Genomic DNA, 24025 nt, shown 5'->3' with positions numbered 1-24025 from the left:
TCCGCCGCCAAGGTCTGTGAGTGGTGGCGCTGGCTGACACTGCCAGGGTTCTGCTACTGTCTGTCTACTGTTCTTCTACTGTCTGTCTGTCTGGTCGTTCTAGTTGTAAAAGCACACGTATCCACAACAGGTGTTGCTGTAGGTGCAAAGAGACTTCAGCTCTTACCAGGACGGAACACAAGCAAGCTCTTCCGCTGGCTGAAGCTGTTTCCACATCCAGGCGACTTCCCGGAAACGCCGTTGGCGCGAACACTCCTGCTACGCTGCAGCTGTAGACAATTAAGGGCACCGCACTGGGATCTGATGGTCGCTAGAGCAAACAAGACAGCCCTGATAAGGCGAACGATGGTTACCTCAGATCGCTTCTTCCCGGAATGGCGCTTCAAGCGAAAAGGGATGGATGAGCACAGGACCTTGTGTAATCGAGGCTGCTGAAGAACAGCTGCAGTTTTATTGAAGGGTGCTTCTACCCCCATCCCCCTGCCCGCATTCTGCGCGCAACAGGCGTAAGCACACGTGGACGGTATGCTCACTTGTTAAAGGAGAACTGACACGTTTTTTTTTTCGAGTTGTAGAAACTCGACCGCACGCTTGTATCCTGTCAAAAATTGACCCTTAGCTAGTGCCGAGGCTCGTTAAACACTTATAAAATGTCTTCGTTTTAGTTGTGGGCGAATATTGGAAGTTCCGTATAGGTATCGAATATCGCCACACTCGATATTCGTATCCGTATTCGTTTCGTATTCGTATTCGAAAATAAACTAGTTCGGTATTTCCGAATATGGAAACCAGCGAAATCTTTCGCAACAACCTATTGTTAAGGTCTGGTTACTGTTCTCCGTCTGCTGAACAACGTATCGCAAGATATCAGAAACGAAACAAGGGCAAAAGTTTTTGAAGCAATGCAGAAACGAAATATGTAATGCAAGCTGTGTTTTCTGCTTTTGTGGTGGAAGCCTGCATGAAAAACTTGAGTTTTGCTTGCAGTCCCTAATGCATTGTTCTTTTACTCTGGCCACGTAGAAGTTTTATCTTCTACGCTACAATCACTGGTCTTTCTTTTTGTCTTGGATCGAGCCTTTGTACATGTGTTTACGGCACAGAAATCCCAGTAGCTTTTCTTTTTCGTAAATTTTGACCCTTTCTTTAACAACCAATTAGCGTTTTTCGGAGCGCTATTCATACAGCTATTCATACATTCATTCTTGAAAAAAAAACCTGTTTGTAACTGGCTCTAAAGATTTGGGAGGTTAGTTTTGGCGACTTGTTTATTGACGATTGGTGATCTTTTGTTTAAAACTGGTACTAATTGTGCTTTACAGTAGGCTCTTTTTTTGCAGTCGGTAAAAGCGTACGTGGTATCAAATTTTACTGAACTAAAGATGATATTGCTCTATTGATACTGTTATAAATATTGGTGTCTGCGTTTGACTATTCGATATTCTATTCGGTACTCACTGTCCCTGTGCGATTCTATTCGGTACTCACTGTCCCTGTGCGATTGATTCGTATTTAAAAAATTGATATGCGCCCACATTTACCTGATTTTATACACTAAAGTTGATCTGTGAACGTCGGACCTGGTGTCATCGACATTATCCTGACATAGTGACGCAGACCAAAGTTTGCTTACGTCATGGAGCAATAAGGCTAATTACGAAAAAGTTGCATATAAGTAAATAGAAACAGTACTGGCGCCGGTTTCTTTCGGCAGCGCCCTTGTTTCAGCCGTTGCACTGCATTAAGAAAGCTCGAAACTGTCAACGTTTGGTATCACTCTCTTAAAATGCAATATAGTCAATCTTGATGCTGAAATTCATTTATTGATGGATTGATTGATTGCGCAGCGTATATTTTTTTACTTATGGTGCATTCGTTCTTTTTTCTCTTGTTTTATTTGATCCCTTCTCCCCTTTGACGTTGACATTCAATTACAAAACTGCGTTCATAGGTCTGTGTTTTTTGTTATTTTGTGGAGACGCCAAACTGCGTGTCAGAATAACATCCGGGCCACCAGTGCGGGGACTGTGAAGTCAGGTGTGCCTTCTTCGTTTACTAGGGACAAAAAAATAAAATAAATGTTAAGTAAGTTTAGACTGAGAAAGTTTTCTTTCAAAACTCTATTTCCGTTAACATTGCCGGAATAGATTATTTATTGGAAGTTAAAGTGGAGGTTAGGGTTAAATTTCTGAATTTTGCTCCTGACTTGCTCCCGCTCCTGAAATCCGTGCAGCTAAAGCAGCCAAAGGCTCAAGTGCCACGACTTAGGAACGTCTACTAGGCCAACAACGGCCCAAATACGAAAAAAAAAAAACTTTGAAATCCGACTTTCCCCGCGTGCGATCTCCAACGGCTTAAACCCCCTCAGGACCTCAATAAAGTTCTTGACTGACTGACTGAAATCCGACTTGCTCCTGCTCCTGAAATCCGTGACGTCAGTCTGACGTCACGGATTTCAAAGTTCTTGTTTCGTATTTGGGCCGTTGTTGGCCTAGTAGACGTTCCTAAATCGTGGCACTTGAGCCTTTGGCTGCTTTAGAATACAACGTAGTTCATCTCTACCAATAAAAAAATTATCTGTACTCTAACAAATACACGCAAAGGGCATCGATCGGCCAGTCGCGTGGCACTTTTGCGCGTACTCGCGGGCTTCTTTCCCGCTCGCAAAAACACCTTCATGTAACGCGTATTGAGCAACAGAAAGCTGTATCGACAGGTTTTCATGTTGCTCTACAATCTTCTCACTGACACTTTTTACATCTAGTTAGAATATGTGAGAAGTTGACTAATTAATTGAAGCTAATATTACAATTGGCCGGAATTCAAAAATAAATTATCTGGGTACCTCCAAGCCACGGCAAACAACGTTACCTTGGTTCTGTGCAGCTACGTGGCACTTGCATATATATTATTTTTAAACATCTTGCTGCATGATAGTTGGGACATGCCTGTTCACGTGGCTTTTATCATTACGTGTTCTCGATGTTTGCGCTGCTTTCGCGAGGCGAAGCCACGAAACAAAGGTCGAGCTAGTCGCGCGTGAAGTATTTCTGGGAAGATCCGAGTGTGCATGTGGAATATGCCTTTCCCCATGCGCGCGCCTTACCTTTTGTACAAAACCTTACGAGAACCCTTGAAAACAAGACGCGTTGTTCGTTTAGCCAGAAAGACAGTAAAAAAAAGAAAGAAAAGAAAACTTGCGAATAAAACTCGCGCCATCGTTTATCTTCCCGGCGCGGTCGGTATTGTTTGGCTTCCTTGTTACGGTTCGCAGTTCGGCGAATTTGGGCCCGAGCCTTGCGGCGAGGCGCACGTACGTCACGCGTATACGGATTATTATTTCGAAAGGAAGAGAGGCGCGGGCGCGGTGGTTATAAGTTCAGCGAAGTGACGAAACGCAGAGCGAGGTGATTTACTCCCTTAATAAGGGTGTAAATCTCTCTATGGCTGAGTGACGAAGCGTAGAGCGAGATGATTCACACCCTTAATAAGGGTGTAAATCTCTGTATGGCTCCCACGCCCTTACACCCTTTTTGAATGTGAGGGTGTTAGTTCTACGCCGATTTACATCCTTTTTTTCGCTTTTCAAGGTGTGATTTATTTTACTGTGCGCGAGCGCGAGTCGTTAGAGAGCTTTAGCTGGTCCGTAAACGTATTTACCGTTTGCGAAATGCTGAGTTATACCGGGAAATTGGACGGAAAGACGAACGCTGGTGGCGACATCTTCTGGATGAATGTTTAGGCAGAGAGAATGAGAGCGATTTTTAGATATGCATAGAGTTCTGCCGGCATATACACAGGCATCTACACTGCATCTTACAAGTTATTTGCAGCACTGTGGAATCTGCAGGACTCCTTAGCGAATAGGAAAGCCGAATGCACCCCTCGAGATGTGTTCATCCGCGCCGTGTGAATTCAACGTCGCACGGTGGCTGCTGAATTCGCCTTATACGACGTGCTTGCACAAAAGTCCTAGCACGCCACGTATATCGCTGTAACGCATCGTGTAGAATTAAGCAAAAACGAGACACTCTAATCATGCCGTTAATCACGCAGTTATATCCGGAATTATATTCCGCTGCGCAAGGACATCACCTGTCAACGCCTCCTTCGGAAGCGCTCTCAACGACTTGGTAGTGAGGTGCAGACGTGCTACGTTCCCCAGGGAAAGGGGACTGGGTACAAAAAGTCTCTAGAAGTGGGGAATGGGAGTAAAGAAGGAAAAAATATGATCATGGCACTTGCAGGTGAGACACAGATGAGGTGTTAACGTAAACAGGCTGGAGCTTGTCGATTAAAACAATGTCGCCAACGAACAACGAAAAGGAAGTTTTAAAGATTCCCGTTGCTCTGAAGGAGAAGGCATGGTGCCTAGTATTTTTCCCCTACATCTAGTGGTTCTCGAGGTGCATAGGAGCCCCATTCTATGAAACAAGATCTGTGGGGTATGTCCCAGACATTCCTACAAAATGTCTTCCACAGTTTCTGACGCGCCAGATTTATCGTCATACGGGTTGGTGGTCAGGGTATAAATCGGTCCATATCTCGCGCCCTAATTACGCCCTTTTTTTCGACTTCAGGGTGTGAGTTATAAATCGATTTGCACCCTTTTTCGCTTTTAATGGTCTGAATTATGTTACAGCGCGCCGGGTTACGTGGAGCTGTGGAGCAAAGCTGATAGCTACACCTCGTGGCGTTTTGTCCAACTATAATGAGTTTGAAAATATGTTCCGTTGCGTTGCATGAATGTTCTTGTCGAAGGAAAGCGATTGTGTCGTCCACGACGCTTTACATCAGCATGCAGGTAACTGGAATATGGTAGGTCACTGCAGTATATCAGCGGTTGTGTGCTATCGTGGTTAGACTCGACGTCACGAGATGTCACTACCAGCGCTGTTGCTCCCGTGTACCTCTCCGGTAACCCGGTATACCGCAAACTCTGATGCGCCTGCAAACAGGTTAAAACACTTGCCAGATGTCTCGCGTAATGCGCCCGAAAATCCTCAAAAACAGACAAGATGAGGTAGTTGACCAATCTCCCCTGGACTGCTCTAAACGCGTTGAGTGATACATCTTGCAATGAGTCGATGTAGCTGTTGGACAAGTAATTGTGCAGTCTTTTTCTTTTTTTACCAGAAGAGCTACACGAATACTTTCAATAAAATACCTGAAGCCCGTGGTCTGAGGAACTCGTAACCGTTTCCAGAAGAGCAACAAGTTGAGGCTGCTAATGTTTACAGCGTAGTGAATTCGGGTTCACTTCGCACAACAACGCGAAACGGAATGGCGTGCTTGCACCTCACAGTTCAGTGAGCATGAAGCGACCGCGATCGCGGCTTGACAGGAATCCTCGCTCGACGCTTGCTCGCCTGTGAGGGGTCTCTTCATTAAAGCCGCTATCACCGTGTTGTACGGCTACATATATCTGTAACGACTCCGGTTCTATCAATCTCTTACCGATAGTCAAAACGTCTCGCGCTTGTCTCTACCGCTGACCGGTTAATGCTTCCATCTGCCTTGAATCCTAGTGATTCTGGAAGGTACACGTTTCCTACGAGTCGTGCTGGGTGAATATCTTGGCATACTATTACGATGTGCTAAATGTGAATTTGTGCGTTGGATCTGCATATATGTATATATTTAATCTAACGGATCCAACTTACCGTGTCTGTTTCTCTTGCTTTATTTTCGGGAACTCCTGTTTTTCTATTGGCCCTTCGATTTCTATGTACTCCGAGCACCGGGATCATGAGGAATCTCGGAGCCGTTGTGCTGGGACTTACGTCATATCCGCTGCCCCCCAATGGTGCATTCGTAGTCTGCAGACGTGGGATTTAAAGGCTGTTAAAAAGAAAATTGGACTGTTACCAGCTCTGCAGTTTTTCCAAGGTGGCTTCAGTAGTGCATGACACGCATTTATAAACGGCTTAGCCAAGGGTAAATTGTGTTACAGCTGCCCTTTGAGTATATTAAGTAAGCATTGGAAGAAAAGGAGCATACTGCGCACTGAAAAGCAGTGGTTTTCTTCGATATAATACGAAAAGAGTGATCATGGAGCCAAATCGCTGGGCAGAAACTAAATTCATAGAGCGCCTCCAGCGTATTCCCTCACGCTCCGCTCCCCCACCCCCCACCCCCACCGCGCCCTCCAAATTCTCTTGTTCATCGTTACTTATGCCGCTTCCACGGAAGCCCGCACTTTTCAAAGCTGGACACGTTCTCTTTGGGACTATCACAAAGGCGCCACGACTTGCACACCAAAATGGACACGTAATGCTGCTGTTCTGCACATTTCCCACGTTAAATGACAGTCTGGTGACACGTCGTGGCAACGCCCTAACGTCCCGTTATTCTCCTCGCATATTCAAAACTCGGTGCACTTTTATTCTACCATAGGTCACGGTGTCATCTTTTTTGTTCCTTTTTTTTCATGAAAGATCCATAAATAGGTAAGTTCGGACACGTTCTCGCAATCCCGGTTGTAGGGGAGACTTTCAAACACCCGTTGTCCCGACGACAACGTTTCTGCGAAAGCAGACGGGGCTCAGTATAGTCCTGATGCTGCAAGGCTTTGACGTCACATGCCCTGGTTCATACACGCCGTCCGAAAGTGGGGCATTAATGCGTCGTCTGCTCGAACTGGCCTTCTGAGAACCCGAGCGACGCGTCGCCGACGTGACCACCTTTTGGGCCGAGCGTTGTCTAAAATGAGCGACTCGAAACTCATGTACGTGCTCGCTCAAGCGGCCACCCATTCGTCCTCTTTCAATCAATAATCTCATTGTCGTTCTCTCGATTCCTGGAATCAAGGGACAGATGGCGCACGTGTACCTACAACACCGTGACGTCATGCCCCAAAACGCATCTAGAAAGGGGACGGGCGGGTGCTGCTGGCTGTCTGCTCGATCTTTTTTTCTCGGAAGTGGACTGAGCGTCGCATACGTGACAGTTTTCCACGTCGAATGTCCAGTGAAAGGATCCCATGGACGTTCTACACCGTGCGTTATTAATGCGTGTTTTTTTTTTCGGCAATCAATATCGCTATTGTGCTGTCGGTTTTGGGAACCAGTCGGAAGGTGGCGCACGTACCGCCACAACGTCCTGACGTCACGACTATGAACGTCCATTGCGGAGAAACTGTCGTCTGCTCCATTCGTCCTCGTGAGAAGTGTCGGTATAAACGGGCGCGTACCTGCCAGTTTTACGCGTCGGAAGATCTATAATGCGACTGAAACCAAAACACGTCCTTGAGCGAGGGTCGTTAATACGGCTGCCTTTTTTTGTGTTTGTTGTTGTTCAATGTTCTCATTGTTCTGCCTCCAGTTCTGGGAACCAGCCGACAAGTGGTGCACCGGTACGTAGCTGTGACGTATCGAGCGGGAACTCGTCGTCTGCTCAATGCGTCCTTCCGAGAACCGTCGTCCGCGGACGAGACCTGTCGCGTACGTGACATCTTTTGCGATCCTCGTTCAGCGCATAATATTGACCAGGTCAGGGAGCCGCGGGTTACGCAAGCTTGCTTCTTCTGGCATAACGATTTGCTATGAATGGGCTGTTGTTTTCCTCCAGTTCCAGGAAACGGCTGCTGTGAAACGCGCGTGACAAGAAAGAAAAAAAAAATAAGCGAATGACGTCATTCGCTACCCCCAGGGCGAATGCGCGTTATCTGTGGCGATCTTCTTGGAAACGATGGCAGACGTCGCAATACCTCGTTTTAAGTGCGGTCTTGTCGCGGGTGAAAAGACCCAACAACAATCCACAAAAGCTTTAAACTGACATGAAAGCAGGGCAAGAAAAAAGAGGAAGACGCCAGTAGAGTTCCTGCGTAAATCCTGTTGTGGGCAAAAAGCCCTTTTTGTTCTCTATCGCCAGTTCCAGGAAGAACAAGCTGCGTGATGCGCAGTAGGCACACCTTGACGCCATGCTTCCCCGATCGTCTGTGAGTCAAGTCTTGCTTCAAGTGCGTCGCCTGCGCGGCATTGTGCCCTTGCAGAAGTGCATCTGACTCCACCAATGGCTAGAAGTTTGACTCGGGACGAAGTCAGATCCCCTTGTTGAGGTTCACTCGCGTAAAACTCGCAAACGCTCCCTTTATGTGCAAACGCTTTATTCACTTAAATTGCGTTTTTTCGCAATTAAAATAGAATGCAAGCTCAACGTATACTGTCGACGAGAATGCCAAAACTACGCCTTCGTGCTACCGAGCATTAGCAAGATTTTCGCAGACTTTCTTCTAATCATCTAACGAGGGAAGACTGACGCTACCATGCTGTTGTACATGCATATGGATACTCGGATGCGGTGGACTGGGATTCGTGTAATGCATAGAACAGATAACGAGCGCTTTATTACATTTACATAATGAATGCCAAGAGAAGGGCAACGCGATCAAGGACGTCATACGCTGAGGTGGTGTGATGAGATCAGGAAGTTTGCAAGGTATAGGGGGGAGTCAGCTGAGGCAAAAAGAAAATGGAGTTCGCTAGAGGAGGCGATCACACCGAAGCGAACATAAAATAAGCAGTTGATGATCGTGTTGATCTTACTCGAGAATGAGCACAACTTTGTGACCCGCGCGGAGGAACACGCCGCTTCAGTTCGCGAGAAGTCAGTTCTGGGAGGCTGAAGCTCTGTAGTACGCAAATACCAGTGCGCTGCCCCTTGAGGTACGAGCTGGCTTCCTGAAGACAAGACCACACGCAGCAACAAATATTCGCAACAGGCTGCAACATGTGTCCTCCGCACAAAAACAAATTTGACAACGACTCAGCTCTCTTAATGGAATGCCAAGATATTCACCCGGCAAGCACCATACGGAAGGTATGCCTTCCGGTACCACTATTTCGGTACCGAATTCGGTATTAAATTCGGTATCAATTCCGGTACCAAAGCCGACGGGAGATTTATCTGGTCGGCGGTCGAAATAAGCAAGAGACGTTTAGAGTATTGCTTAAAAAAAACAGAAAGGTGAAGAAGAGACGGAGACCGGGTCAGCTGCACACATTTGTAATTTTACAAGCTAAAGTACGAATTAGGCTAAATGCTGTAGACTGAGGCAGCATAGTATAACCTGATTAGCATTTCGCAGGAGTACTCGTGGTTGGACTAGCTTGCACCTATTTAACGCAGCGAGGAGACACCGACGCACCTCTGACGTGTCTCTCTGTGTCGTCTTTGTCATTGTCGCCTTCGCGCTACCGTGTGCCATTAGAACACCCGATTAGTTCACGCAGGCTACCGGGTGACTCTTTGTGGCCACTCCCATTTCAAAGGACGTCGCGAGACACCCTGCACCAGCTGCATTTTCTAGCCGACCGTGGCTCGTGCTGCAGTGTTAAGAGGAAGCTTTAGCTCGGGCCCCAACTCCGACGCGGCCTATTCAAATACATGTGAAACGCAAAAACGTTTTTCTGAGATAACCCCTGGACCGATTTTAATGAAATTTGTTGCATTTAAGACATAAAGGTAAGTTCTAGTGACTGCTGCAAGCGGAATTTCGATTTAGCGCCTGAATTTTGCTGAAAAGATTTTCAAGGATTGGAAAGCTTGAAAAAATAGAAGCACGAACTTTATATATAAATTTATAGCTTTGCATCAAGAACAGATATCGCGGTTCTATAAACGGCATCCACTAGATCATTCAGAGCGGACAAATTTGATACATTTTATATCTTAAGTGAATTTGTTACGTTGTGCACGAGGGTTCTACAAAATCTGTATCTACATGTTACTAAGTATTTTGAAATTCATGTGTAACATATCAATTTTGTGCGCTTTAGATGTGCTTTTAGATGCAATCCATATAATTGTGATATAATCTTTCATTGCTGAGTGACAGCGTTGTAAACTTGATAGTTGCGCTTTCTGAAAATTTTCTATTGTTGCCCATTTTCAATAAAAAATGTACGACCTAAATAAAAAATTCGAAACCAGCAGTCACTAGATTCTAATTTCTTTTCTTTCAAATGCTACAAACCATACCAAATTTGGAGCAGTGGTTGCCGAAAAAAAAAAAAACGAATTCTCCTTTCACATGTATTTAGAGAGGAGCACCCGAGCTAAAGCTTCCTCTTAAGATTGCCTGGAAAGCAAAGGGTGGAGGCTTGTCCGTTCACGTATACCCTCTGACGAGGAGGACACCAAGAGAAAAATTTTACTTCTTAGCTGGAACGCGTGTCGTAAAACTGTACGCTTAGGAAGCCGGGACTGGCCAGGTGTGATATCAGAAGTTACTGGCAATGTACCAGCCATACGCGCATCGCCAGGACATCTTAGACAGAATCACTGACCCTATACTTTTAAGGAAAAAAAAGTAAGGTGTTATGATTGCCGCGCGGATGGCAAGGAATGCCTCGGCTATTCCACTTCTCTCTGTTCTACATCTGCAACAGCGGAAGATATTACGAAATTGAGAAAACGAGGACAACTGGATACAACAACGCCAATTTCTGTGTGGGTGATGATCATATGAGCATCCCCATTGAAACGGGCCTGTGGCACGCGTGACCAAGCTCGTTCTTTGAAATTTCCTGGCGCCTTAAAAATCTTTAAATGCATTTACATGTTAAGTGGACTTACACTGTAAGCTGCGTTATTCGACGTAGAAAGCTCGTTCGATTGCGTGATATCCGTTACTTCATGGAACTAATGTTCGAGCCGTTGTTTAAGCCTTCCCGTGCAGAAGGCAAGCGTAGCTCGTCAAGGCCGTATTCTCGAAAGAAAAGAGAGAGAGAGAGAGAGAGAGAGAGAGAGAGAGAGAGAGAGAGAGAGAGAGAGAGAGAGAGAGAGAGAGAGAGAGAGAGATAGATAGATAGATAGATAGATAGATAGATAGATAGATAGATAGATAGATAGATAGATAGATAGATAGAGAGAGAGAGAGAGAGAGAGAGAGCCCAACTCGTGCACTGCTGTTTTACCTTTCCTGCAGCGCTCAAGTCGATTTGTGCTCGTCTGGTGCTCTGTGCTTGTTGTAAATAAGATCGCTTGGCGCAATAGGAACCTGTTGAATTAAATGTGACACGCAGCCAAGACATGCAATGAAGCCTACCTTCATTGTACTGTGTGAAAAAAAATATATTTTTTTTTCTAGTGAACTTCGCCTTTCTTGCACAAGCTTTTCGCTCGGTGTTTCTTTATGCGATCAACGAATCGTTCGTATGCAAAAGAAAAATTCCGTCTTTTTTCGACTCTTTTTTTTTTCTATTTTTCCTTTTATGTTCCCCACACACATAACTTAACTCATGTTTCCTCTAGTATCCTTAAAGGCTAATGCCTCGGTGGAGCCTGTTTTCCCACATTTACCGCTGGATGGATGCTGTGACATTCCAACAAAACGTGTCCGATGTTTTCCGTACTATTTCCACACGCTGCGAACGAGTCGCCTTCAACCCTGATTGTCAGGATGCACGTTTTCAGCCGCTCCGGTCTGGCTTTGAACAGCAGAGCGCTGCCCTTTGAATTATCATAACTTTTTTTGCCTTCCTGACTTTATTATTATTATTATTATTATTATTATTATTATTATTATTATTATTATTATTATTATTATTATTATTATTATTATTATTATTATTATTATTATTATTATTATTCGGTATTGTACCATAGGTGGCTTGCCCTCCATTGCTACTGTCCAGTATACTGGTTCCGTATCTAGATCTGGTTTTACATTTAACAGCTTTCCTCGGTCGATGTTGTTCACACCACCGCGCAGGTGTCCGATGCGATATACATACAGTCTTTCACATTTTCAGATTCGGTGAACTCAATCACGCGCAAACTATGGTTGAACCCTTTGTGTTCGGTTCGACAGGTACACGACGACGCGTCCTGTCTCGGTCGCACAGCTTTGGAAACTCTAAAATAACCCATTTTTCTCCCCGCCCTTCTGCTTCAAACACCGAGGGAGAAAAGAACACAATCATCGCACAAATCGCGCTCAACGCAGCCCCAATTTGGGCAAGCGCTGGCCAGAAGCGTGATTTCGAAGTAGCGACGAGTTAACCCTGACTTCTGTTCCACGCCAATTCCCACAAAACGCCGTCGTCTGCTAGATTTAAACTTCTGCGAACCGACGGCGGGTGTGTCGCGCGAAACGAACGGGTCGAACGTCGCGCAAGCCGGTTTCAAATCGGCGAGATATTTTTTGACGAGACGTAGTCGCGCAAGGCCAGTTTATGGCTCGCTCGTTCGAACCCGTCATCCGATTTCGCCGAAATTCCTGTGCCGCCCGCCGCCGCGAAGTGACCCGCACCACCCTACCACCACTCACGTCGTGTTTCCCGGAAGCACCGCCAAGGGGCGTCCGCGGCGTCACCGCTCGCCACACGTCACTGGCGCAGCGGGCGTGACGTCACCTCTCCCAGTTCGTCTGCTGCCCAGACGAAAAAGCGTCCTTCTGCGAAGCGATAGGATAAGAGCCTGCGGGCGGTTTCGTCGGTGACAGTTTTAGTTCACTGGAACGGCGGTGTGTGTTTTTTTGGCGCATGAGTCTGGGAGGTTGAGTCAATTGGAAACCTTCGATCGCACCGCCACTGCGCTTTCGATCCACCTGAGCCGTTTTTAGGATTCGCTCGAAAAGGAAGAGGGTTGGAGGGGAAGGTAATGCACGCTTTTGTTTTATTTTTTCGTGTCCCACGCCCATATGGGCGCTCTCTGATTTGAGCCTGGAAGGGCGTGGCTTCGGGTTGGAACCTTGTGACCTTTTCAGAGATTCGTGTCTAGGCTACGCGTGTCGTACGAGTTTACCTCTGACGCACTCTTTTTCTCGCACAGCGAATGACTTTCTTCCTTTCTTTTAGATCGACGTCCTTGCCTTTATTTCGTTCTTTGTGATGTCCTTTCCTCAAGGAGACTAGCGCGCAAATGCAGAACTGCCGTAGTTTAACGTGCACGTACTACACAGATTTCTGAGTAAGACGCAGACGAACACTTGTAGGAATACGCGTAATTATGACGATACAATTACGAAACAAATGGAGGAATTCGCGTTTACAAGGTGGCACGTTACATGTCGCAGTACAAAATACGTTCGCGTAGTTTTTGTAGCCATTGCCTCAATGCATGTTCAAACGTAAGGCTTGTAGCCTTACGAGCAGTACAGATTGCAGTAAACATTCATTTATGAACTAAACACGCCTTAAGTCAAGCGCCCAGAAAAACGCGTGAACCTAATTCAATCGATGACCACGAGCACTCGCGGTAACAAAGTTGGCGTGAGGAGTAGCGCCTTCAGCCAGGAGCGAGGCGCTTTTTTTCCAAAGCGAACATTGCGTGAAGCCACTCCCTTTACTATTTCACTGTGCCGCAAATCCGAAACCCACGTGACCTCCAGCATACTGGGCGCGCGTAAAGAGAGCGCGCATCAAGGCGTCGTCGACCTTCACGACTCGCACAAACTGCAGATCACGTGACGCCCAGTACTATAATAATAATAATAATAATAATAATAATATTTGGGGTTTTACGTGCCAAAACCACTTTCTGATTATGAGGCACGCCGTAGTGGAGGACTCCGGAAATTTTGACCACCTGGGGTTCTTTAACGTGCACCTAAATCTAAGCACACGGGTGTTTTCGCATTTCGCCCCCATCGAAGTGCGGCCGCCGTGGCCGGGATTCGATCCCGCGACCTCGTGCTCAGCAGCCCAACGGACGTCCAGTACTGGACGCATGGAATGACGGCGCGCTCCAAGGCACAAGAACCTTCACGGCTCGCGCAAACAGGAGACCACGTGACCTGCAGTACTGGACGCGCGGAAAGACAGCGCGCATCAAGGCAACAAGCTTCGCGGCTCGCGCAGAGAGCGGGTCACGTGACCCCCAACGTTCCCGGGGAGAGCGGCATCGCGAAGCAGAAGAACAACTAGACACCGAGATAAACAAGGACGAGCGTTACTTAGGACTGTGCTTTATAGTGGCAAGAAAGGAAAATATCTGCACTTCTAAAACCAAAGCCGCCAGGCCTGTTTGTCGAAGGGACCAAACAGAATGGTGAAAAGTAAAGCTATAGAACAGTGTTGTCGCCTTATGCGCGCGCCGGTACTTCCTAGGAAGCTAATTTCCTTGTCCGATAAGGGATAACGACGACTTGCTGACGCATAAGCCTTGCGCTCACGTTTCATCCAAGATCATTTGACCTGGTCGCGAAGATTTGGACGAAAAGGCGTCCAGAACCAATTGTGAGCGACATCAGCACGGGGGCTTATGGGAGTTGCGATTGAAGCGTGGCCACGTGAGGGGCAAGTGGGGAGGGGGGACAATTATTATTAAGAAAAAAATCGCTTTTGAAATAAAAAAATAACATGACAAAGTTGATTGTATTCGAACAAGACGTCATTCCTAGGTAGTTCTAAATAGATGCGCAGAGAAAATTCTTTTGTCTTTTATTTTAGTAATAAAATACATATTTTTATTAGCGGCCTCCGGAAAGAATGGGGGCGTTTACGGCGCTGCGAGAAAACGCGCCCCCTAAAGTTCGTCTGCTACGATACGCCCGCCCCTCGAGGATGTTTTTGGTGTGTTGCTGTCGCTCCTCCGCGCGATTTCCGGGTTCCGGTGGCGCGGATTTCACGCTTGCCGAGCGCGGTGTTTCCAAAGTGTGCCACATCGTGAGTCAAATAGCTCAGCGAAAAGATTTCACGTGAAGCGAGTGCAAGGACACCGGACGAGTTGTCGGCTTCGGTCGATCTTCGCGCTACTTCTGGGACCGAGGCTGGCTTGCATCCGAGGTTGCCCAGGTTACGCAAGCGGTACGGCCAGACGACGAGTTTCCCTAAAATGTTAGGCTTCGGCTCACTCGCAAAAAGTAGGTTCTTTTCTCTTATGCTCCGTATATTTCTTTTTTTTTCGTCCTCATCATAACGCGTTTTATGTGATTGATTGAATGCTTGATTTATTTTTTAGGTATTATTTGATCCTGTGGCTGATTGATTGACTGATTGATCGATTTATCTATCACAGACGCCCTAATTGTCATTTTCACTACAAACTTTTCGAACGCACAATAGTTTGCGCACCAATGCCACATAAGTTACTAATCTATATTTACATTCAGGTTCGCGCGCATGCGCCCTTCCTGCGAATTTAGAAAAAAAAAGTAAGAGGTAATATAAACAGATCTAAGTCGTTCGAGCCACACATCATTTCTTTTTAGAAAAGAAAAAAAACTTGAACACTGACTGTATCAACCGAATTATGCATTGACCCTAAACCTAAATCTCGATCGTTCCCACTTGCTTTTGTTCATTAAAAAAATTAAGAAGAGAGCACATATTTATGAAAGATACGCAAGGCAAGGGTACCAACTTTCGAAGTTTAAGCAAAAAGCTGCATCTGTAGTCGTCCAGCGTTTGTATTCGTCTCTCCATCTTGCCATACTTCGTCGCAATTCGTGCCGTTAAAGAATACATTACAGGAAGGTACGGTACGTCCGCATGTTTTCTTTCTAGTATTGAGGGAGTAGTTCATCAGTACGTTGACATCGCATTGTGATTGCTATGCCCGAGGATTTCAGGAGCGCATAATGTTGATGCTCGGCTTTTTTTTTTTCCTTTTTTTTTGCCACAGCTGGTGCCGATTGCATGGTACGCTGAATAATTCTTGTTTTATGGTTCTCAGCCAAAAAAATCCCAATTATAGTAAAATACTTGGCCATAAATACCAATCAGCTTTCTTTCAACGCAAGCTCACTAGCGATGTGGAGCGTCACTTTGCACTTTTGAGTCCCGCTACATACCCGAGAGACCATAAAGTAATGCAAGATCGTATGGTACGTGGTCATGGGTGTGCTTAGCCTAAACTAACTATTAATAATTAAACTATTAATCAATGACCAAGTTAATGCCAAGGTGGCTTACACGCAGATCACTAAGTCTTGAAGCGAAATCAGGGCGGAACGGCAGTATTGCTAAACTTATTTGACTTGCGCGTACGTAACCGTTCGTGATCAGGCTTTCGAGCTAAAAATTCCGGCATAGACTTAAGTGCACCCAACGAGTTGAGTTTCAAATTTCGAACGTCCACAGTGGACTCGTGTCGAGTTACAGGATGTTTAGAAAGGTCACCGTAATCGCGCGCCTACAAAAAAAAAAAAAAAGAAATTCGCTTGTATGAACAAAAATGACGTCACTCTTTTTCTCTTGCCGAATATGGCGGCATGCACTACCGCATCTTTTCTTTTTTTCTTCCGCCGGGAGTGTCCCCTCCTCACATAGATGGCGCTGATGGCCATAAACCGCCGATGAGCCGCCATCTTCTAAAGGCATGGGTCTCTGGGAAAGCTTGGCTACCACCACGTATACATTTATTTGTCTTGTGCCTGACCTATATAAAACATCATATTGCGAAAATTGCCATAGCACACTAGACGTACATCACTTGCTCTGGCCGTGTGGTCGGACCCACGCAAACAAGGATCAAGACTCCGCCAGGCTACAAGACGCATTACGCAGCACGGACCTGGCGGAGCAGCTCTGGGCCGTCCAGCGAGCCCACGATGCGGCCAGGGAGTTACAACTCCCGGTCCCAACGTGGGAGTAGCCCGCTCTATGGGACCTTGCGCCCCGTAGCTCGCAGGACCTTTCTATAAAGTTACTCCATCCATCCATCCATCTGCGCGGCTTAAACGATAATACGCCTGCGGTCGTCCCTGTATCCATATACAATGTTACAGTGTGTTACGGGTGAGCACGTGCACGAGTGGCAATGTTGTGCAAGGAAGCCATCTTTTCCCGTCGCGGAAAGATTTTTCGTGTATTTCCCGCAGGCGGTCCTAAAGACGTGTGTGCATGTTTGGCCTACTTAACACGCACTTGACGACACAGGCATCCTATAAACAACGCCCCCGCGCAATCCACATAGCCTTTCCTGTGTTTGACGTTAAACATGGCGGACTGTTTTTGTTTTTTTTTTGTTTTAAATGGGGCTGGTTAGTTTGGCAACGCCCGCCAATTCGAAAGGTGCGGAAACACAACTTGAACGCCAGCACGCTGTCCGATCTTTTAAGCATGAAATGCTTTTAACTCCCGTTGTAGGCGAACTTCAAGTGACCTTGAGCCAGAAAACCAGACCCGTTATCCGGACGCTCAAATGAGATCATCCGGGCAACCAGTCAAAAACTTAAGGAAATGTGGTCTCTTCCTCCTAACCCTTTGTACAGGACTGCATTACATACGCTAGTTACTGCCCAAACAAGTTACAAAAAATATTGTTTTCGTGGTTTTCCTAATGTTTGTTCGCACTGTCACTCAAGGTGTAACTTTCAGTACGCTCAAGTTTTATTTGTCACTTCCAATAGCAACGTTCAAAAGGCGGATACAGGGCAGCATACACTTCAGTGTCATCTTTTGGTGCTGAGACAGGGTTGCCTGTGCTCTTTTGAACGCCAGTGGTCCGTGGGTTCCGCGGCGTGGGTTTTGCGTCCCCTCGAGAGATGGCGCCACGCTGGGTGGCGCCTCCTCCGGGCCGTTTTCTTCATCTAGCTGGATAGTGCGCTCTGTCTCCCTGGCGCCTTTCACTACATGCCGTGCCGCCTTCAGCCGTTTTTCTTCTTCTGTCTGGGCAGCGTCCATATGGACCATGTGCACAGTATGGTGTGGTGTGGTATGGTGTGGTTTGGTTTGCCGTTGCTAACACGCACTGCACCCATTTTAAGAGCGCTGCTAGCATACTCTCCAACCAATCTGCTTTGCCGGTTGCCATTTCACGCCTACATCTACACTCGATTACGGGAGAGCCAGAAATTTTCTTTTGCCGCTGGGATAGCCTGTGCTTGTACGGAATCACGGCTATATTTGTTTTCCTGTAAACGAAGGAACAAAGCTTGCCCCGGTTCTGTCGTAAGCTGTGTGGTGCGCGAGCCGTTTACAACGAAGTGACTTGTATAACCAATCTTTTCTGAGGCCCCAACTACTTCGTTATGAAAAGCCTTCCACTGTGTACACGAACGCTTTCGCATTATAACTCCGTCGGGGACATCCCCATATCAATATAGGGCAGACAACGCTGCTATGCATAGTGGCGTTGAAACATACGACTGTTGTTTCCGTGACACTCGATGAGCGAACATCCCTTACGTCGTCTCTGTGTGGCCTTATCCACTTTTTCTTCTGTCCGGTAGCTCATACGTATTCCTGGCCTGGCGCGTGCAGTTTCTTATCCGTATATCAATGCACGTTTCGAGCGCTTATCTGCCCTCTTTTCTCGCGTTCCAGGCGACCGCAACACGCGAGCAAGCTTATCTTTACCGGACGCAAAAAAAAAAAGGAGAAAAAAAAACTATGCCTGTGGTGGTGCTTAAAACAAGAGGGGGCAGGCATAAAAAAATATCTCAAAAAGAAAAGAAGTCGGAATATTTTACACACTCTCCTGTTCGGAGCGCTGGCGTTATCTGATACATACAGGGTGATCATTCTTTTAAGTTTTACGGAATTTTTAGAAATCACTTGTTGCAGATAACGTTAATCTAGTCCTTGAACAGGATTATTCAAAGAGGCATGCATAGATTATTTTCACGAGAAAACGAAACTCACACTCAGCTAATTCACGAAAATTCACTAATTATTTTCTTAATTATTTCGCTTTGCGGCACATGTTACGATTTACGAATTGTAGCCGGGAAGTTTGCAAGGCGTAGCCGCTTAGAATGAACTCGCCAATTTGGAGATATGCGCCATCAAAGTCGCCGTAAAAATGCACTTTTGTTCCACTTACTGTTTTAAAGAAAACGCGCTTCTATGCATTGAAACACGAAAGTAACTGGAACGCCCATGTACTTCGCCCCCCCCCCCCCCTACGCACACACACATTGAGAAATAGCAATTCGTGACTGGAGTCATCCTGGGAATCCAATTAAAGTGGAGGCGTCTTGCGCGCTTCCCGGCTACAATTCGTAAATTGCAATATGTCCCCCTAAAGTAATTATTTAGGTTAGTGAGTTTCCGTCAATTAGTTGAATGTGTGTTTCGATTTCTCGCGCTATAGTAATGTCTGCCTCTTCGAATAACTCAGCTCAAGGGCAAGAATTACGTTATATGCAACAGGCGATTATTAAAAGTTCTGTAAAACTTAAATTATCGCCGTGTGTAATTCTTCCCTGCATCTTGATACTTCACGACGTTTCGAGTGCCGTGGAGACGGCGTAGGAGACGACCACGCGACAGTCGTTGCTTATAGCTACTGACTTTGAAGGGAGACGAATCAACTGCGCCGCAGCATAGATATCCAGCAACGAAAGGAAATAGAGATCCACAAAAATCAACCATTCTGCATTTTCAACTTTTCGTTTGTGTTTTGTGCTTTCTTCCTCGGCCTGTAACCACCGTTGTTGTCCATCTTGCTGTGATCGCATTGTCTTGCGTAGATGTTTGGTGCTCACTTTTTTTTTCTTTAACAGTTTTGCGTGGCGATGCACATGCAGATGCCTCTTGAAAAGCAAAATTAGGTGAATATCAATACCACTACCACAAGAAAGAAGTGAGGAGTAAGCCAGAGAAGTGAACGCTACACGCTGGTAGAAAAGTGTTCTATTTACTCGCGATAACAAGTTAGAAGTTTTCGAGCTGGCTCGTGAGGCCTGTTGTGTGTCATATGGGCCTCTGAGATGTGTGACCACACAAAAGATTACTTGCGAGTGCAAGTTATATACTTGCGTACAGATCCGTGTCGTTTTGTGTGATACATCATGCGCGTTCTATGCCTGTTCCTCAGTGCAAAACGAAGAAGAAGCCGTAAAGGGCAAAAAAAAAAAAAAGATGCAGATCTGTGCACTAATATCCCGGAGGCGGCAGCAGCCATTCACCGAGATCACGCAAGATGGCGCCACGATACACGAGCCCCAGTACAGAGAGCATGCGTGGAAGTGAGGATAACTATAACGAAAACAATTAGGTACGCATGTTGAATACAAATATCAAGACGTTTTCGAAGGAATAAGCACCAGCGATATTAATAATTCGAATGGACACAATGGTGTAACCATGTCAAAACTGCAAGTAGAGGTACGAGGATGTAGTATGGTCAAAATAGGAAGGTCGAAACGGGATGGTCGAACAATTTAGGATGGTCCTAAGTTGCAGCAGGAATGGAAGCTATACTTCAATCAGCAGACACATCTGAGGCAGAGAACAAGCAAGTGCATATGGAACAGGCGCACTACTGCAAGCAAGTACCGCCACGCAAGTAGGGTAGTCATATCGTGCTGTCATGGGATATCACTGCTTTCGTTTTCTTTTTAGTCATAGTCGTTACTGTCGTCTTCGTAATGTCATTACCGTGCCGTTGTCGTCAAGCCACCGTCCATTGTTTTGGCTATACCACTTAAGCCTTTCCCTTGAGTTAGCTTTTTTTTTTCTTTTTCGCACATGCACCTCATACACCTGGGTACACCTTTCCCCATTCTTCGCTGCCCTGCGAAAGCGATAATGGCCAGCTGATATCTGCCCCCCCGCCCCATCTATCTCTCTCACTCCAGCCATCGATTAAATGTCATGCCCTTTAGACGCCGATTTCCCGGAAAGTTATGCAAGGAGAGGTGACACCTTGTCTCCGAGCCTAGACAACCGTGGATTGCGTGCCGAAAACCACGTATGCACTTCCGCCACTGAAGTGCAAACGGTGAAAACAGGATACCGAGGGAAAAAACCCGAAAAGAAAGAAGTAAGGAGATATAACCAGACACACAGTAACCTACAGCAGGCCTGTGATATAGCGTCAAGCCGGAGAATGAATGTCGATGACGTCCCACACATTTATCACCGCAGAGCACGACTGATTCAATTTGAGTGTTTGCTATTTCTGGAATTTTTTTCGAAGTCTTTCGTCATGTTTTCTTCTTTAGCTTTTGCGCCTTTGTTGCTAGGTGTCACCTCCTTGTTTATTTTTATTTATTTATTTTTCACACTCAGCATGTATGTACGCATGGAAACTTAAATTCCCTTTTCCCTATAATTCTTCCCTTCTTACTTTTCCTTGCTTGTAATCATTGTGAGCAGGATACCAACACCAGTTTAACGCCGCCAATCACCTACTCTCAGGGAGGGCATCTCAATGGCATTCGAGCACACTTAGCAAATATAAACTTGTAAAGAGGGCATTCAGATTAACCGGATTTAAAGTAAAAGATGCCTCCGTTAGGTGTCACTTCGGTCGCTTACGACTTTTTTTTTTTTCTGAAAGGAAATTTAAACGCTTTACCTCATCGCGCGCGTCATGTCTAGGTGACGAGACTGACTCTCGCCGGGGGCAAGTTGTTCTTTTTTCATCCACTTTCGTTTTCCTTTTATTTTAATTACTTTGTGGAAACCTGTAGTGGAACTGCATGAGAGTACGTGGTACGCAACGCATTCGCTTTTTCGTTTTTTTTTAAGTACTCGAATAACTTCTTCCGTGATTCTCTTGACCTCAATGTCTGCTGGCTCCATATGGTTGTTACGAACAAAAAGTAAATGCAGCAGATCCAACGAGTTGAAACATGTATATACAGTGAACCTTTGTGGAAGTGCCTAAAGAGTCGAAGCATGAGTTTTTGTTTACCGATTGTCCGCACAGAGTGACCCGGAAGGGCGTTATTCAGGCATCCAGCTGTAGAGTTGCTAGTGCAATGACGCGCATGCGCGGAGGCGAGCGCCATCTGGTGGCAGCGCAAGGAACTCGGCGCCGCACTTGCTCCGCTGTGATTGGTCGGCCTGTTCGGCGAGAGAACAGCCAGGCCGCGTAGCACTGACGGTCACCCGGCGAGGTTCGCAAGGAAAAAGTTTCGCTTTTAAAGGTATCGAAGCTCTCGCTTCCATCTTCGCATTGATTGCGTATAGCAAGGCTGTCGTCGGCTCTGCCGGCCTTGATGCCTCGAGGTAACCTACGAAGAAGGTTCATTGGTCATTTGCCTGCTCCTAGTATCACATGCCACGTGACTTTCTGGGCACGCGTCTATTCGGGAGTGCAAATCTTAGTCCGGCTTTCCTCCAGTGAGACGTTGCTTGGTCACTGCTGGCTTGCAGCTTATACCCGTGTTTAGCGCTTAATGTGACAAACACGCGCGTGTCAAAAGTCATCCGGTCCGTGGTACGAACCAATTGGGGGGAAAAAAGAAGGAAAAGAAAAAAAATGGCTGTAGGGACCTAACGGGGGGCTCTTCTGGGACGCTATTGGAAGACTTGCTGGAAACTCGTCGGACGCGCAGTCGTTGGCACGAATATCCCTGTAATAGACATACGAGCGCAGATTTTTATTTCTTTCTTTTTCTGCAATTCCTCTGCCGTTGGACTGCAGCGGCCGCGTCGCGCGGTTTAGTCGAACCCGCGACCTTGTTGTCAATCAGCTGAGCGCCACGACCACTTGCGTTGGTACGGGCCTGCCCGCCTGCCTGCGCGATCTTACTGGCTTTTTTTTTTTTTGCGTTCCATTATCTCTGGAAGCGAGCGTATACGAAATAAAGAAAGAAAGAAAGAAAGAAAGAAAGAAAGAAAAGAAAGAAAGAAAGAAAGAAAGAAAGAAAGAGGCGATTCCGAGAAACCTCTTTGTATTCCCAGAGACGATACTGCACAGAGAGGAGCCTGCAACGGTTAGCACTGTTTGCCGCTGCCAAATGTGAAGAGCGGGGTCCGATAACAGTTGCGCGAGCTTTGAGTGGTTGACGAGAGAGAGAGAGAGAGAGAGACCGTCTGATGAGAGGGGGGGGGGGGTGACCGAGTGGCCGCTACGTCAGCTGTATACCGGGAAATGCGTTTGGCGCGCAGTTATAACGACGATCGGGCCTGCCCCCGTATACGTCTGCGTATCATCTCGTCGCACTCCGAAGCTCGTTAATCCACTCGATGAATGTGTGTTGTTTATTGGCGCAGTTGGGGCCAGTTATGGCCAGAGAGCGCCGTGACAGTGTTAGTCACTTTCGCAGCAGGAGCGATGGGTTCTATGAAGTTGACGTGACGGGGCTGTAAAGAGGGCCTTAGTATAACAGTCCCTATAAAGTGCGTGAAATGTGCGTCTAATAAGATTATGGCGATGACTCTCGTCAATCCATTCTACGCGGGTGCCGTGGTGTTTGACGAAAAAAACGAAAGCAAGCTATCGTCGCACGCAGGTTCCGTGTGCGACCCAGATTTTAGTTTTCGTCCCTTTTCTCTGTGGATATATGCATAGAAGGGGGATGGTTCGGCCTATAGTTGGTTATATATACAGGATATATATAGTTGGTTATATGTACAAAACACATAGAATCACTTGACGGTCGATCTCAAAGAGGAGGCAAATTGTACGACTTCGCGCTTGCACCGCGATACGCGGCTTTAGATAGATTAACTGAATTTGGAAGTTTTAAGCGCCAAAACAACCACGATCTTATTTCATTTCGTTTATTGAATACACTCGTGGGTCTACCGCGTTGCGGAGTAGCGTGGGTAAGCTGTACGATACGAGTCGACGCACACAACGGGTGCAAACTTTTGAAGTATGAAACAACAGGGGAAAATAAGTTCAATTTAACATTATGAGGCACTCCGTAGGCTGAGACATTTCGTACCTGGGGTTCTCTAACATGCATCTGAATCTTGAGTGCGCAATTTTTTTTTTTTTTATTACGCGCCTACCGAAATGCGGCGGCCCGCGATCTCTAGCTTCGCAGGGCAATGCCATAGCCATTATGCTGCCGCGGCGGGCTGCTGGGGGAAAGGATGCTGGGGGAAAGGATGCTGGGGGAAAGGATGCTGGGGGAAAGGATGCTGGGGGAAAGGATGCTGGGGTAGAGGATGCTGGGGGAAAGGATGCTGGGGGAAGAGATGCTGGGGGAAGCTAGAGGTCGCGGGTTTGATACCGGCAGCGGCGACGGCCGCATTTCGGTGGGCGCAATGTGCAAAAAAAAAAAGAAGAAAGAAAAGAAAACGCTCTTTTACCTTTAAGATTCAGGTGCGCGTTAAAGAACCTCGGGTGGTGGAAATTTGTTTCGCGTCCACCATCACTACTATAGCGTGCCTCATAATCACTTTGACTCCCCATTCCCCTCCCCACGTGTAGGATAGCAAACTGGACT

Source organism: Dermacentor variabilis, chromosome 8, assembly GCF_050947875.1.
Source record: "Dermacentor variabilis isolate Ectoservices chromosome 8, ASM5094787v1, whole genome shotgun sequence".
Classification (NCBI taxonomy): domain Eukaryota; kingdom Metazoa; phylum Arthropoda; class Arachnida; order Ixodida; family Ixodidae; genus Dermacentor; species Dermacentor variabilis.
The sequence above is the reverse complement of the archived record's forward strand: the minus strand, read 5'-3'. Positions refer to the sequence as shown.